This window comes from Rhamphochromis longiceps, linkage group LG16 (genome assembly GCF_057381845.1).
Source record: "Rhamphochromis longiceps isolate RC_006_pf linkage group LG16, R_longiceps_female_GT1.1, whole genome shotgun sequence".
Lineage (NCBI taxonomy): Eukaryota > Metazoa > Chordata > Actinopteri > Cichliformes > Cichlidae > Rhamphochromis > Rhamphochromis longiceps.
The window spans coordinates 14,013,981-14,031,937 of record NC_140572.1 but is presented as its reverse complement, the minus strand read 5'-3'; the positions used below and the strand labels follow the sequence as shown (position 1 = coordinate 14,031,937).

Genomic DNA, 17,957 nt, shown 5'->3' with positions numbered 1-17,957 from the left:
AAGTTTAAAGGCGTGAAATTGGACGGTCTAGTTCTGATTAGCGTCACCGCTGTCTCGGTGGAGTTTAATAAACTCGGCCGTCTGCTTCTTGCTATCTAAAATATAACCAGACACTGGCGTAAATTCTCGACTGTCTCATACTTCTGTTTAATAAGTTTTCTGTTTGACGTTTAGTCAGCTGTGTGAAAACCAAGGAGGAACCCACCCGGGGGATTAATAAAGTTTTATTTTATCTAATCTAATAACTTTAATCTCAGCCAAACCGATTTACTCACGAACAAACAAAACACTGAAAAAAGCCCAACAATAACATTTTTAGGTTGTCTAAGTGACTTATATATTACGTTTAACCCGAGCAGCGAAACTCCGCAGTGATCTGAAAATGATGTGCCGGGAGTTGTGCCGTTCTCGGCCGCATCAGTAACCCTCGAGCTCCCGGCTAGCTGTCGAGCTGGTGGGTAGCAGACGCCTCTGAAAACGTCGAAGCACTTTTGCAAATATGGGATATCTTGATAAACCGAGCAGATATTTGATGTTTACACAACTACTTTCTCGCCTGAAAATATTTTAAAAGTTTATTTTGTGACCCAGAAAGATTAGTATGAGTAATTTTAAAACTTAGTAGCGGCCGCCATTGTTGGAAACTGGAGTTTGGCTGGGCCGTGCTATGAATTCTGGGATATGGTAGTAATTTGGACAGCCTTCGGCGTGACGTAATCGGTCTACAAATGCGGCCTCAGGAGGATGCAGCCCATGAATTTGGACATGTCCAGAGTATAATCGCAGCCTTTGCGGTTAGAAAATTGCACTTGATCATGTCGCGATATTATCGCAAATGCGATATATCGTTCAGCCCTATTGCCAAACTTGTCAAGTGGGTTGGTACCTTGTAGTGGTTGTCGCTGTCCACTCCGCGACGAAGTACCGTTGTTTCGTTTGTATTTGGGACCTTTTTGTTCCGTAAGGAAAACTGCTTCTTGGTTCAGTTGAATTCCGCTGAAAACTCCGGTTACTTTCCCTCCGAAAATCGTTTTCAGTGCAGACTTCATAGACGCAAACGTTAAGTCCGTGCATGCTGTCAGTGCAAGCTGTCGACTTTTCTCATCAAGACAAGCTGTATCTAGAAGCTTAAATGCTAGCACAGCGTCAGGCAGCGTCATGTTGTACTTTTTCATCCGGTTATAACGCTGTTCAAAGTCTATAATGTAGTCTGCCATGGACACGCTGTGGTTCTTTGCAATGGAGTCAAAACACGAGTAGGCTTCATAAGCGCGGTCTTTCTCTTCTCTCTGAAACACCGCGTCAAGTTTTGCAAGTAGTATTTCCATACCGTCATCTTTGTCTAAATCTTCCGCGGGTATCTCCATGGCCGTTTCTCTGGCTCTTCCCTCGAGGCCCAGCGCCACCGCGAGTGCCTGTTTCTTTTTATCCAGCTCCGTAACCCGTCTCCAGATATTGACTTCATTCTTCCAGCATTCGTATGGCCTGGCTTCATCAAGCTTTGGTGGTACTTTGTAATTGGAAACCATCCTCTGCTACCAATGTTAACTCAAAAGACACGACGTTGTACTCTCATTCACAGCGCTTTTATTCGTTCCGCCATTTTACATACGGACCACAACAACAACACTTCGCGGGCAACCGTACTCTCGCGATAAAACAGAAAATAACAAGTTAACAACAACAGCTTAATTCACTGTGGTAGAGGCTCCTGAAGAACTCTTGCCCAGTTCTGTGGGTTTTGTTTGTTTTTTCAGTACATAGTATCTCTTTGGTTCCAATGCTCATGTAGAAAATTAACCAGCTAACACTATTATCTGGTTGTCAGCAGTTACTAGACAAGACTAGTAACTAGTAAAAACCAAATCACTGTGATTTGTTTTTCAGGGTCTTTTTTGCCGTTGTTTCTATTAGCCATAATTCCTTTGCACCAAGTACACTGCAAAAAATTCTGAATGACATATAAGCTGTTATCTGCAAGATGACCTACATACGGAGTTGAGTATTATCTGCTTGCTCGAGTACACATACACAGTTATGGGAGCCAGGGATTTGCATGAAATGTGTATCTCCCCATAAGAAGAACATGTCAAATTCTACATACGATGAAGATTGATTGTAAGTAAGTCACAATCTCTGCATTTGGCCATGAGTGTCAGGTCTTTGCTTGAAGAAAATGGCTGTTCCTGCAGCAGTAATCTGTGGTGAGAGGATGTGTTAGTTAATTAATGGAATATAACTGTACCCTTTACCTCATTTTAAATGTGGATATCTACTTGCATCTGCTAATCCTGACTCCATTTCACGATGCCCTGGAGGCTGTGGTGTGTTTATGGTAGATATTGGTGCAATTTCTGTAAAAAATATAGAGCTATTTTTTCACTGGCTTTTCATTAATCTAGAAACTCAATTTCTTTCTCTGTATATCAAAAGCTAGATAATGTAATGTAGAAACTGTGAGAGCTCAGAGTGATTGCTCAGCATTAACACATCCTAATGCCTCTTCTCCCCAGAGGAAGTCCAGGCTATTCAATATTCCAAATATGAATCCCATTATTGACTTCCTGTGATGTATCTGGATAAGCTGCATACATTAAACAGGATCATCCACCAGAGACTGAAAATGCAGAACAGAACTCGTCACAGAAAAACAGATGCACAACACTCATGCTCTCAGAAATGTTTTTTCCCCCAGATATTTTTATTGAATTTTATGCATCAATTTTACAAAAGACAAATTGAACAATACGCCGTTTTCTTTTTGAAGAATGTAAAACAATATGAGACATATCGTTAGCTTCATAGCATAATTGCCTAAGTCATTTGACTAAGTCAATGACTTAGGCACTTATGCTATGAAGCTAACGATATATTCCCACCTCATAATTACAACAGTGCCAGTAGATGAAAAAAAAAAGAAAAAAAAAGAGAAAGATCCAAGCTAATAATAAAATAATAAACCCTGGAATACAAATAACAGTTCCTAAGTGGACAAAAGAGATGTGCAAAGTTTCAAAACCCACACCCCTACACAAACAAACAAACAAACCAGTCTAAGATTTAAAATGAGTGGTCAGCTTAGTCAGCTTAGCAGGCACAATAGAGTTTGTATAATTAAACATAAAATAAAATAAATTCTGAACTTGCTAAATGGGAGTATTGCAGAACCGCAAAGTCTGAACATGTCAGACTTTGCGTGTGGAGAAAAATAAAGGAGGATCCAAGTGCAGGCACTCGTGGAGGTGCGAAGGAGGGTTATTGTAAAAATAAAAGACAAGTAGAAAACGGCAAACAGAACTAAAGCTCAACTATACTGGGAAAACAAAACAAAACTACAAAACAGCAAACCTGAAAATGAAGGAAAGTAGATGAAGGTAGATGATGGTTGACAGCAGGGAAAACACACAGTAGATACACAGTTGAAACACAGGCGGTTAACAGGAGATTAACAGATGGACCAGCGACTACAACATAAGAAGACACGACACAGAAGAACACAGGGAGATTACACACAGGTGGGGAACACAGCTGGAAGTAATTTATGAGACGAGACAAGGGAGGGAAACTGTATACACTCACATACGACACGGACCTTCACAATAAAACAGGAAACAAGAAACCACTACACAAAGACGCAGATTAGACACAGAAGTAAACCTACACTAAACATGAGACACAAAACCTAAGAACTAATCCATAAACATGAATAAACTGAAACATAGATTTATAATAATAATCAACAAAGCACAAGAGAATCAGAAAATAATCCATAATGCAAAAATAAACCAAAACATAAGAAACTGAAAATGCTGGGTCAAAATGACCCAGAACTGTAACAGAAAGCGATCAAAAAAGGGTTGCCAGATCTTAAAAAATTTGGCCATAGACCCGCGCAGGGTGAATTTAATCTTTTCGAGTTTGCTAAAATGCAGAGCATCTCTGATCCAGATTTCCCACGATGGGGGAGAAGGGGACTTCCAACAAAACAATATTCTGCGTCTTGCTAATAAGGTGAGAAATGCTACCAAATCCGCCTGGGGCGTCAGGTAAGACAACTGCTCAGGAAGAAACAACGCAGTTGAGGGCACAGGTTGGAGGGGCAGCTGGATGATCTTTGATAGAGTCAGAAAAATATTAATCCAATATTGTTTGAGGGATGGACATTACCAGAACATATATATTAAGAAGGCAGGTGTTTAATGACAGCGGTCGCAATCAGGGCTAAGGTTGAGGTATATTTGAGCTAGTCTGGCTTTAGTCCAGTGTACACGGTGTAAAACCTTACATTGAATTAACCCGTGTTTGGCACATAATGAGGAGCCATGGACCCGGTAAAGAATTTCATCCCAAAAGTCATCCTGAATCACACATCCTAGATCCCGCTCCCATGCCATTTTAATAGCCAAAGATGAGGAGTTACCAAAGGAACATATTCTCTCATACAGACAGGAGATCAGGCCCTGTGATGAAGGGGGAGGTGACAAAAGGTCAAAGTCATGACGCAGAGATCTACATGGGAACTGGGAGGATTTCTCCTTAACAAAACTCTGGAATTGTAAATAACAAAAGAAATGACTTTTTGGAAGGCCAAATTTAAATGAGAGCTGTTCAAAAGAGGCAAATGTATTCTGAATATGCAGATCAGAGAATGACTTGATACCCAAGGAGGCCCACAAATAAAAAGCGCCATCTACTGAAGAAGGCTGAAAAGAGGGATTTTTCAAAATGGGTGACTGAAGGGAAAAAAGTTCAGCTTAAAATAACGATGAAATTGATACCATATTTTCAAGGTAACTTTCACAGTAGTATTATTATAAAAACCTGCGCTTGGAAGCTGCTTTTGGGCATAAATCAGGGCTGGTAAGGAGGATGAGACACAGGAAGAGGTCTCCAAGCTCAGCCATGCAATGGCATTATTCATCTCTTCCCCCTGTAGCCAGTACCTGAGGATATTATATGCCCAATAATAGAACATAAAGTTTGGTAGGCCATCCTCCCCATCTTTTTCAGTCTTTGAAGATATGTCTTGCGTATTGTAGGGTTTTTTTTGTTCCAAATGAACCCAGAGAGAATCTTGTCTGATTAAACAAAAAAAAGAAAAGAAAAAGAAACTGGGACAAATGCAGGGACACACTGAAAAAGAAAAGAATAATTTGAAAGGATGTTCATTTTAATCGTATACGCCCTGCCACAGACAGATGGAGTAGAGAGTGTACACTGATATTTCTGTGCAGCAGCATTCAGAGGGAACAGTTCACTCTTGCCGAGATTCAGCTTATAGCCAGAAATAAGGCTAAACTGTTGAAGCATTGAGAGCACCGTACACAGCAAATCCAGCATGTCCAAATTAACACTGTCGGATTTGATTTCAACACTATTAAAGTGTCTATATGGGTCCACACCAGAGAGTGTTAATTTAACTCTTTTTGGAGAGTTGGTACGTTAACTCTGATTTAGTGTTAAACACCAAATCTGTCTGGAGTTGATAATTTAACACTTGGTGTTAAGAGTTTATATATTAACTCTCAAAGAGTATTTTAGTTTAACTACGTAAGAGTTATCTTCTGATTCATTCTAAAAAGCGGGAATTTTACTGTTCTGAATTTCTAGAAATTTCTTTTGGAAATAAACATTTACTAAAAAGACGCAATGGTTTTTGAAAAACATTTATTCTGAACTGTGCACCACAATTTCAAAACATTTTCTGAAAGATGTAACAGTATACATGTTCTCACTTTCATTAGAATTTTGTTTATCAAAAGGTCTGACATGGTAAATGCAAATAACAGCATTCTCATCACTTATTTCTTCAATACAATATGCATGTCCTTCATTCATCCCTTTGTGGAACTTCAACGCACTTCTGCTCTCCCCCATATTCCATCTTCACAAGCATATCCTGTGCGGAGATTGAATAAAAATTAGTTGACACTAATTAACGGCACAAATAATCCAGTAAACAATTGCAGCACAGTAAAAAAAAAAGGAATCCTTTTTGAGCCATTACTGGTGTAAAGTATTTTCCCAAAAGACAAGGACACAGGCAACAGGTAATACTGAACTAAATGTAAAACCTCAACCTTTTTCATTTTTACCTAAACCGTGTGCACAAAACTCTGGAGGGATCTATGCTAACGTAGAATCCAGTCAGGACGCCTGCTACTGCTGTTTGCTCGTTTTTTTTTTATGGGCGATCGTTTTCAGGCTTCAAGTAGCACCATTATACCAACATTTCACATTCTACACATTGTTTTAGGTGTATTTGACCAAAAGTTTGACTGAAAATTCACATGCAAGCTTTTTTCAAGGCTGTGGTATTTGCCCACAAACAATACCTTTCAGCTAGCTAAAACAGAATGTTATGCTATCACCGAGCAACATGGCTAATGCCTTTCACACAGCTTTGTCTCAACTCCAAAGAGCCACAGAAGTAAAAGCTCATAATAATAATTGAAACAATCTTTGAAAACATGACTTACCAAGCATGGCAAACAACTCAAATATGTAGAGCAAAATGTTCTGAAACGGCTTCACTTCAGCTTCGATTGGAGCCATGCTGGGGGCGGAGTCTGTGAATTTACTCTGTTGGTGTCATAGCCCCTCTAGGAGTTCAGAGTTAAGAGGTCAAGAGTTAATGTTTCCATTGTAACACCTCCAGATTTGACAGAGAAACACTCATTTTTAACACTCGATTTTAACTACTATCATTTTACACCTCAGAGTTACATTAAAAGAATGTGACTCTGCTTAGAGTAAAATTAACTCTACTTTTGCAAGAAGACTATTAACACCAAAACATTTAACACTGTTGAATTTGCTGTGTAGGAATTCAAGATGCTGGTTTTGAGATATAAAGAAGCAAATCATCTGCATATAAGGAGACCCTCTGTTCCATACCATTTCTAGTAACCCCGGTGATACCTGGGTTTGATCTCAGCGATATGGCCAAGGGCTCAATGGCAAATGCAAATGCAAAAAGCAATGGCAACATGGGACAGCCCTGCCTAGTCCCTCTGTAAAGAGGAAAAAAGTCAGAATATGTGCCATTTGTTTTGATAGCAGCAAGCGGGGAAGTATAAAGAAGCTTCAACCAGGAGATGATTATTTTACCAAAGCCAAATTTATCCAAAACATAAAAAGGTATAAGGTATCCCCACTCGACGTGAAAAGCCTTCTCAGCATCTAAACTGATCACAAACTCAGGGCTGTTGGAGTCCGAAGGATTGTAAAGAACATTAAATAAACGTCTAAGGTTAGAGAAGGCATATCTCCCTTTAATAAATTCTGTTTGATCTGGGCTAATTACAGAAGGCAAGACTGCTTCCACACGCATCCTTAAAATTTTAGCAAGGATTTTATAGTCCACATTTAGCAAAGAAATGGGACGGTATGAGCCACATTGTAATGGCTCCTTATCCTTTTTTAAGATCAAGGATATAGATGCCTGCAGTAGAGATGGTGGATACTTATACATATTTACCATGAGCGGGGCCAGTTGAGGCATAAATTTACGATAGAACTCAATGGGAAACCCGTCCTGTCTGCGACTCTTAGAACACTGTAATTTGTTGACAGCTTGCAGGATCTCTTCTACAGTTATTGGCCCCTCCAGCTGAAGACTGGGTGTCTGATCAATTGAATGCTCTCAGAAATCTTGTTTTGTTTTTTTTATATCCTGCAAAAAACAACAACAACGTTTTAAATAAGTTTTTTAAACCCAGTTATAGGGGCTAGCTTTTATTCTCAGCCATAGCTATTTTTATTCAGTAATTAAAGCAAATGTTCACCATGAAAGCAAAGCTGTCAGTATAATGGTCAATCTCGGTCTTATTTTCCTCTCATCTTTGGTCATGAGCTGTGGGTTGGATGATATCACAGAAACAAGTGGCAGAAATGAGCTTCTTCTGGTGGGTGTCTGTGCTTTCCCTTTAGTTGCTGGGTGAGTCATTTAAAGTTCAGGCTAGAGTTTTTGCTCCCTTGTATTAAAAAGAGACAGCTTAGTTAGTTCAAACATCCTGCTAGAATGTCTTCTAGGTGAGGTGCTTTCCAACTACACGAAGCTCCAGTTCTCTTTTCCAGCCTGGGAATATCTGAGTATCTCCACAGAAGAGCTGGAAGTTTTGGTTTCCCGTGACCCAGTGAAGAGACAGACCATGGAGTGATATTTACCTCTCTGTATAATAGTTTTACTGGTGAACTACAAGAATCTGAAATATTCAGTAAATTCCTAATTTAAAATCTCATTGCCATTCCTCATTTAGTGATTCTGAAAAGTTTTCAAACTGTATTAAATGATTTTCAAATTATTACCTTATTTATTAGATGAAATAGATAAATTATTAATAGATTACATTTATTTTCACCTCAAAACTCTACATGCACTGTCGACTGTAGAGGCTTAAAATGTGTTTTTTATCTGTGGAAAAAATAATATGTACTGTTAAAGATTATTTTTTATGAACCTTTAAGAAACACATTTTCTATCAGCCTCAGGTCTTTCTTGGGTACACACTGACAAAGTCACGTGCATGGCTCAGTTACACCCAAAAAAATTTGCTGTCTGTGTTCTTATGTTTTATGGTGATAGTGAAACAGGTCAGACATTACCCCAAGATTTCATTTTTTTAAAAGAGCAATGAACATTGAACAATATATCAATGTTCGTTCAACTACCCAACGATATATCTAGTGCGGCTCAGCAGTTTTTCTTTCCAACCAAACATGGGCTAAACCGAGCCCTTCTTTCCCTTTCTGTTTCACGAGCTTTCTTACCAGAACTTCTTTGAGGCTACTACATCCAAGCTCAGGAATTGATTCTGCAACTGCTAAAGCTGCACCCTCTAATACCGGTTTGCTGCTCCAGGAGTCTTACAGGGCCAAACAACCATGGAAAGATTTCTTTATACTGACAGCCTCCCTCAGCACTTATGTCCACCAATAGGGTCTCAGGTTGCTACCACAAAAGGTGCCATTGACCTTACAACCACCGCTCTATGGACAGGGTCTCTGTCGGATGTTCACTACTTGTTTGGCTTTTCCAGGCCTGTCCGGCATCCTTCCCTGCCATCTGATCCAACTCACAAACTCACCAGATGACAGCTGACAGCTCTGTTCCTTTTATAACCTGAGTGTCCAAGATGTATGGATACGGAAGATATGGATACTTCAGATGATTTTCTGTTATCCTCTCTTTGTATGTCTTTTCAGAAGGCAGCTGATGAAGGAATGACTGCTTGATGCCAAGGCCACAAAAAACGATAAAAAACACATCCCACTCTTTTCAGTAAACGAGTCGTCAGCCACTTACCAGCCTTGAGTATGCTGTATTATAAAATGTGTGCAAATGTTACCAATGGCTCTGAAGAGCGTCCCTGACCAATTTCTTTCTGGGTCCTTTGATTCATACACTGTGGGGGAGGTGTTGATGCAGACGAATGGAACTCAAATGAGTGGCCTGGGCAGACAGGGAGGTGAATGACTACTGCTGCTATTGTTTTCCATGAAAAATAGTCAGTCGTGTTACTGGATGAAAAATATCTCAATGTGGTAGAGAGCTGAAACAGCCGAATACAAAAGAAAGGTTTCTTTATTATTGGCCCTTTTAAAGTCGTCTGGCTCTGATCCATTTATTATACCTACTTCCTGTTTTGCATCTGTTATATTGATTATCCATGGAACTATGCTTGTGTGGGTGGTGAGTTTGTGTGCAAATATACGTTTCCACATACGTTTCCACATTTCGAACTGTAAAAATACTGATGCTAAAGATGTCCTGGTATCTGTGATATTGATAAGGAAGCAGTTAGAGGAAGTGAAACAAGAGACTGTGGTGGAGCCCAGTGTGGAGCCCTTTCAGTTTTAACCACCAGGAAGTCCTGGGGTGAAGCAAAGAACTGTAGCTTGTAGCAGCCAGCGCCTCATCTTTCTTCTGCTTTGTAGCAGGTGTACACACGAAACTGTCTGACTTGTGACCTTCAAACCTTCAGTTTGAGTATGACATCGCTCCTCAAAAACCATGAACTGTATGAAACTTTTGATGTTGCCACTGCTGTCTCTCCCTGTGATGAAACTAGCCTGATAGCCTCTCATCTCATCACCAGGACGGTTAGCAGCCACATGTGTTCCAGCCCACACACTTCAGTTTTGATAAATGGAAAACAAACTGTTTGATGGGGAAACTGTAGAGGAGGTTTCTCGTTTTGATTTAGTTTCATTTCCCTTATTTCACTAAACATTCATTAGGTTCTTCTATAAATAATGGCTCAGTGTACATAGGAGAAATTAGTTGAGGACTTTCATGATAAATATATATCTACATAGATAACTGTCTGCTAGATATTATGTATTTCTAATTTGCAGCAGAAACGTATCCTGTAGAAATTTGTGATCAGTGACAAAATGTTGTTCGTAAAACGTTCACTGGCAACACATTTCTTTTCTTTTCCCTGACTGTGTAGTTTTAAAATTTGTTCTAGTTATGTGTTGGCTACATAAATGATCAATGATCAAGTCGAGTGACAGCACCTTGCAGTTTCCCGTCGCTTTCAGATTGTGTTTTCTGCATAGTCCACCTGTGTGCACTTTCCTCCACCCTTGTGTCCACTACATTCTTTTTCCAATTGTCCTTCCGCATTCTTAACACCATACCCACACAACACCTTAACATAATCTCTGACTCCTTCAGTTGCATTGTTATTGAAGTCCAAACAGCATTCTCTCCTGGGAACGCTCTCTGCTACTTCCTCAGTACCAACAGAATTTCTTATTCTCTTTTAACCGACATCCAGCTTTTGATTGGATCTCACTCTATCGGAGCTTGGGACTGGCACTAGTACGCTGGCAGTGAAAGCAGTCAGGGGTGGCTCGTCTGGTCTACTGTTAGTCTCCCATCAAAGACCAGAAGTTTATCCACAATACATTTGTGCATACAACCAGAAAAAGCTGCTGGCCTCTCAGCCTAACCTAACAGGGTCCAGTATTTCTCATTGTGACATCAAAATGATCCTGGTTTAGTTCCCTAATTGTTTAGTAATTTCCCTCTGTATAGCTGACCCCTGTGTCTCCCTCTGTGTGACTAAGTTTATGTGAGTTCTTGTGCCTTGTGTCCACTCCTTATGTTCCGTGTCTCCCTCATCCCGTCATGTCTGTGCTCTCTCTCGTGCCCCTCCGTGTTCTCTCTGCCTCCCCCTCCAGTCTGTCTCTGTGTCCTCCCCGTTTTGTGTGTAATTGCCCTCAGCCGTGTCTCCCAGCTGTTCCCTGTTTGCCCTGTTCTCCTTGTGTATTTATTGTCTGTGCTCACCTCCAGTCGTTGTTGCGTCATCCCCTCACACTGTGTGTTTTCCTCCATGCTTCCTAGTTCCTTGTGCCCAGTTTAGCTCCCTAGTGTCTTCGGTTGTTTGGTTTGAGTTTCATGTTTGTAGTTGCTTGTGTTTAGTTTTGGTATTAGTATGTTCCCAGCAATAAAGCTGTCGTTTTGAGTTGCATTCCTCCCCGTGTATGAGTCCTGCGTCTGGGTCCTATTTCCTGCCTGCCACACAGCGAAACATGACACTAAATGCCCATGTAAATGACACAAACCATATTCCAGTGGCTCAAAGTCATGCTAGTTTCCAAAGCCAACTGCAGCCGCAAGATGGTGGTACTTTCCCATGGACAGGTTTAATGTCAGACAATAATTTCACAGACCAGCTTTTAAGGCGTCGCGGATAAATACAACAAAATAAACGATACGACCAAGACAAAAACTGTGGTATTTTGTAAATATAATTATAAACGCAAATTCACTGTGTGATTGTGTAACTTTATTAGCAGCATCCTCCTGAAATGCGCCAACAACATTGAAAGTAACATCCTCCTCTCTGCCCCTTAATGTTTTCTGGTCACTATGGTAACATGTAAATATTTCTTTCAAAATAAGACTCACAATTACAACACGAGAAAAGATAAAAACCCTGAAAACCATAGATTTCACACCTAAGCCTCAAGTCTTGCGGCCCGGTACCAAACGACTCACGGACGGGTACCAGTCCGTAGCCTGGGGGTTAGGGACTGCTTCTATGGAGGACCAGAAGAGTCACGTACATCAAACTAAAGAATTATGCGCTTCAATAATGAATTTTGCAATAAAAAATGCTTTATAAATTAGTTACCATTTATTAAAATACCATATTTTAAAATCAACATTTCAAAATTAATTATTAATCCATTAAAAAAAGGAGCAGAGAGCATTTGAAAGTCAGTGTTTTGTTAAATAAAGTACTAATTTTGGCTAGCAAAAGAAAATTATCGAGCAAGCCTCAACTAGCAATTCAGTGCACTGCAAGACTGCAGTTTTTCCACTTTGGCTTCATATTCCAGCTCCAAAGATTGCTTCTCAATTGATTTTGTTTGACCACTTGTGGCAGCAGAAACAGTCACACTGTGATGTGTGATTTCAGTTATATATTATCCAGTGGCAATCAAGGCAAACAGTGCTTGCTAAAATCGAAAGTTAGCCATCAAATAAAATATACCAAGTGTCTGTGAAGGTTGTCAGTCATCCAGGTCATCGTAGTCTAAGAAGCTTGGAAAGAAAAGCGTCTGGACGTCTTTAAGTTTCTTGAAGATGTTTCACATCTCAAATGAGAAGCTTCTTCAGGTCTAAGAGAAAATTGTGGAGAGTCCGCGATTTTTAAACCCTATTGGGAGTTTCCCTAAGAGGGTTGTAGTGTATGCTGTACAATACACAGACCTGTACATTGGAGAGACCAAACAGCCACTTCACAAACGGCACAACATAGAAGACCTACCTCAACAGAACAAGACAACAACAAAAGGTCGCTTATGTCCACTGTGAGCGACCATATTTGAGCAGAGGCAATGGCTTACGATGCCAACTGTGTGCCATCTATAATCCAGTTTTGAGATCCCTTCCCAGCCGCCTTAATGGTCACTCTTGAGTGGCTCACACTCACATGTCACATCCACGACCCTCTTAGGGACACTCCCAATGGGGCTTAAAAATCTGGGACTCTCATTTAGACTCGCTTTTCAGGTTCTGTCCAGATATGTGAAGAATATGAAGGGACACTGCAGGGAAATGAAGTGCTGAACCTCACAGTGTGCGCCTGTGGACCCAGCCTGACCACCTAAATTCATTCGTCACCAGAGATGGGCAGTAACGCGTTACTGTAATCTGATTACTTTTTTCAGGTAACGAGTAAAGTAAGGGATTACTATTGCAAAAACGGTAATTAGATTACCGTTACTTTCCCGTAGGAACGCTGCGTTCCTGCGTTACTAAAACCGTGATTTTTTGCGAGAATGTCTCATGACAGTGACGTAAGCAAGTGCGCCATTAGTGACAACAGCTGTGTGCAGATCAACAGTGGATCACATATCGATTGTGGGAGAGAGTATGAGCGTGCAGCGTTTAAAGTGTGGAAGTACTGACCTTACTTTGAGTTTGATTCCTTAAAAAGTGACAAAAACATTAGCGTCCATCGTGCGTGGGAAGAAAACTTTTTACAGCGAAAAAAACCCCTAAACTTCCAAGCAAGCACCGAGTGCGCTATGACGTGATGGGAAATTCACAGAGAAACTCGCGGATTCTTCAACTGACCGTGGCACACCTGCACCAGGGTAAACCTCCGCCTACCGTAGTCCTGCTTTACAGGTGAAAATAGAGCAACAGGACCGCTGAGTCTTTGACTTTATTTATTTTCTGCTGTGTTTTACTTGCATCTATTTGAAAGAGTGAGTGTAAACACAAAAAATATTTTATTTTATGTGCTGGAATGTGCAGAAAATAGGTTTAAATGTTAAACTAATTTATTCAAGTCAGAGAATGTTGCATATAATTAAATTTTTGCTTGATGCATAAAGTTAAAAGATTAAAACTGATAAAACAAGTTAAAAAAAGAGACTTTTCCATTTGATTACATTTTGTATGATGGATTATGTAGAAAAAGTAGAATTGGGCTGAAAGATCTATCACTTTATCACCTCTTCAGGTTGTAAATCGTGTTTTTAAACAGTAACTAAGTAACTAAGTAATTAATTACATTTGAAAATAAGTAATCAGTAAAGTAACGGGATTACTTTTTTGGGGAAGTAATCAGTAATTAGTTACTGATTACTTTTTTCAAGTAACTTGACCAACACTGTTCGTCACATACACAATCATACAGAGTACAACATGCAGTGAAATGCTTGTATTTGAGCGGACAGGCTGCAGACGTGGCCACGCCATCTCAGGGCTTGGATTTTAGCATGGGGAGTCTAGCCAGGAACCTTACTGGATATCGCCCCCAGGTGGGAATCAAACTTGTGAGTCCCGCTCCAGGTGTGTGGTCACATTCCTTCTCAAATGGACATAAATGATCTTCAAGGACCAAGTTCACCAAATCCCAGCCTCTAACACAAGATCTTCAATTCAATTTTATTTATATAGCGCCAAATCACAACAAAAGTCGCCTCAAGGCGCTTCATAGATACAGAGAAAAACCCAACAGTCATCTGACCCCCTATGAGCAAGCACTTTGGTGACAGTGGGAAGGAAAAACTCCCTTTTAACAGGAAGAAACCTCCGGCAGAACCAGGCACAACCAGCGCTAAGATCTTGAATCTTAGCGCTGAATGTCCACCATATTGCAATGAGTATCATTTAACTATTCACTTCACCTGCAGGAGCTACACCTAGTCAAATGTGTTGTAAAGATACATATAACCAAATTGAGCTATTACTCCAGTATATGTAATGAAAAATAAAGATGCGGTTCATTCAGTTTACTAATTTTCTCTGTATGCTCTGCAGTGTCTGTGCCTATAAAGATGCTGAATATGGAGATCTGTGCAGTAAGTTTTGTAGTAATCATTTTTACAGAGGTCATAAAGTTATTAAATACATGCTGATATTTTTGCTGATGTTTACATTTTCAATTTATTTTTACGGTGCTCCGCAAGGGACATTGGAGAAAAAAAAAAGATAAAGATGAACTTTTGCGAGATCTCGCCAAAAAAAATTTCTCCAGTGTCCCTTGTGGGGCTCCGTAGATTTTTATGTGTCTAGGTTTGTTTGTTAATAACAACTTAACAAATAATGTGGGCGTGTCCTCATCTGGGAGATGAGGACACGCCCACATCTTTTCCATACCAAGTTCATGGAGGATGTTACGGCTTTGACAGCACTTTGACTCAGCTTTTTGGCATCAGGCACCCACACAGGAAAACCTTCAACCTGGGCTTCTTCTGGATTTCTTTCTCCTTTAAACCACAATTCCAATCTTTCTAAAAGAGTCATGCAAACTTATTAAAAAGGAAGTCCTTAACTTGCTAACATTTGTGCTTTTACTTTTTTCACGAGTTCTTTTCAATAGATCTTTTTGTCTGATGATTAGCAGATGGTTTACAGTCGTTCTCTTCTAAAAACTGCTGCTTGCTAAGGCTCAAAATAAGGCAGGCCTAATGCTAACTTGTGAAAGCTGCCGTATTATAACAAAGTTTAAAATACTTTATTGAGCAGTATGAAGGTGCAGAAAAGCCCAAATGTAATATTCCCCATATGATGACACATTATTTCAGACAAAACATATGTGACCCAGCATTTTACAAAGAATGCAAACTTTCTTACTGTAAGCTGGTATTGTTTCAGAAAGTTGTACAGTTGGATTTATCAGCTCTGTGAAATCTGCCACAGGTCTCCATCACCTACCTGAAATTTAGGTATTTATCATTTTGTCCATTCCCTTTTATTTAGCTTAATTTAGCAAAAGGATGTAATATCGATGAATTTGTTTTGTTACAGCAGAAAGTGGACAGTGCAAAGTTACATAGCAAAAAATTTGAAAAACACTGGAATAGGATAAGACAAATAATTAGATATTGTACACAATAGAATAAAATAAATAAAATACTATATACAATAGAATAAAAAATATAAATTAAAAAAATATAAAAAAACATAAATATAAAAGGGAGCCAGTTGCAGTGGTTCAGGAATCTGATAAGGATGTCTCCTGGGCGCCTCCTGGGTGAGGTGTTCTGGGCATGTCCCACCAGGAGGAGACCCCTGGGCAGACCCAGGACACGCTGAAGAGATTATATCTCTCGGCTGGCCTGGGAACGCCTTGGTGTTCCCAGGCCAAGCAGGAGGAGGTGGCTGGGGAGAGAAAGGTCTGGGCTTCTCTGCTGTTGGGTTTGAAAATGAAGCCAGTGCAGAAATACTGCATTCTTTCACTGAATGCATAGTTAAGGTTTGTACGTATCTCGCTAAGCAAAATTAGCACTTTATTTAACAAGACACCGAATTACACATGCTCCTTGCTAACAATGACAGAGAGCACTAGCATTCATCGATACCTCCAAGATGATCAAGACCAAACTGCCTGAGATTTCAGAACAACAGCCCACAAAGCAACTGCACTTATGCTTGGTACTTGGGTAAGGTTGCCGGTGAAAAATATCCATGCACATGAACATTCGCTGTATGCGGTAAACCTAATGCGCAGGAGACACTTAAAAATCATTCACAAGATCTTTTTAAGAGCTATTCCAGACCGCATTGTAATAGAGATCTCAATGAATAATTAGAAAGACAAACACAATCTCACAGTGTGCTATTTTTTATTTCCCTGCTCCTCAGATTAAGCTGAAAGCCATTTGTTTTTGATGCTGGAGTTTAAGACCCATCTTTGCTTATTGGTAGTGGCTGATATTCAGCTTGCAATTAGATGAATATGACTTTGCCCATGCCACGTGACCTTTGGCTGCACAGTTACATCATCATGGCTGACATTCAACGGGCCCTTCATCCCTCCCTAACATCCAGCATCGAGCTCTTGAAAGTTATCTGTCATGGTCGCTGTGTGGCAGGCAGGATGAGGACCCAAAATGCAAACTCACGGACTCAGGGGATAAACTCAAAATGCAGCTTTATTGCTGACAGGTGACAAACGAAAGCAGTGATACCAAAGCAATACAAAACTAAACTACACTGGGAAAAGCTAATTGTAACATATACCAGAAGACACGGGGAGAACCACACACAGCATGAGGGAGAACGCGACGCCGAACAGAGGGAGACGCAGACAGAAATACACAGAGGGTTAACGAGGAAAGTGGGAACACACGGGGAACACAGATGACACAGATAACCATAACGAGACAGGGCGGGGTGAACATAACACTGACGGGAGACGGGCAGAGTCAAACAGGAAGTACAGAGGTTCAGACAGGAGGAGAGAGAGCACGGGGAAAACACAGACATAACGGGCTGGGGAAACATGGAATAAAACATAAGGAGAGACGAGGGCTCACAGATACACAGAGGGGCACACAGGGGGTAAAAGCCACGAAGGGAAAACACTTAGGGAACAACACAACAGGGCAACTCAGGAAACATGGCCTAAATAGGGAACAAAATACAAACATACAAGAAAACTAAGAATACTGGGCCAACATGGCCCAGGACCATGACATCACCCCCCCCATAAGGGCTGGCTCCAGACAGCCCAAACACAGGAAAACAAAAACCAAACAGAAAACGACCCAGGGCGGGCGGCGGGGGCCCAGGACGGAGGGCTCGGAACAGAAAACAAAAACGAGCAACAGAAAACACAGGAGCACAAGACCATAGTTCAAATAAAGTTCAGGGGGCCGACCCAGAGCCCACCGGCACAAAAGTTCACGGGTCACACGGTCGGGGGGCCGACCGGGCGGGTGGCACAGGTGACAGAGCTGGTCCGGAGGCCGGCCGCGCGGAAGGCAGCGGCGGCGGCGAAGGAGACGACTGAGCAGTTCAGGAGGCCGGCCGCGCGGAAGGCAGCGGCGGCGGCGGAGGAGACGACTGAGCAGTTCAGGGGGCCGGCCGCGCGGAAGGCAGCGGCGGCTCTCCAGTGTCAGGCGTACTGGCCGAGGCCCGGTGGGCACAGGACCAGTCGAGGCAGGACCAGACGAGGCAGGACCAGACGAGGCAGGAC

At 41.0% G+C, this 17,957-nt stretch overlaps 1 long non-coding RNA gene across 1 annotated transcript; it reads right to left on the bottom strand.

The window, feature by feature from the left end:
* Nucleotides 1–5,650: 5,650 nt before the first annotated feature.
* Nucleotides 5,651–6,559, bottom strand: LOC146650752 (uncharacterized). Its single transcript, XR_014907870.1, has 2 exons — nucleotides 6,480–6,559; nucleotides 5,651–5,899 (listed from the first exon to the last, which is right to left on the bottom strand). It is a non-coding gene; the product is annotated as an uncharacterized LOC146650752 (long non-coding RNA).
* Between the last annotated feature and the right edge of the window lie 11,398 nt (nucleotides 6,560–17,957).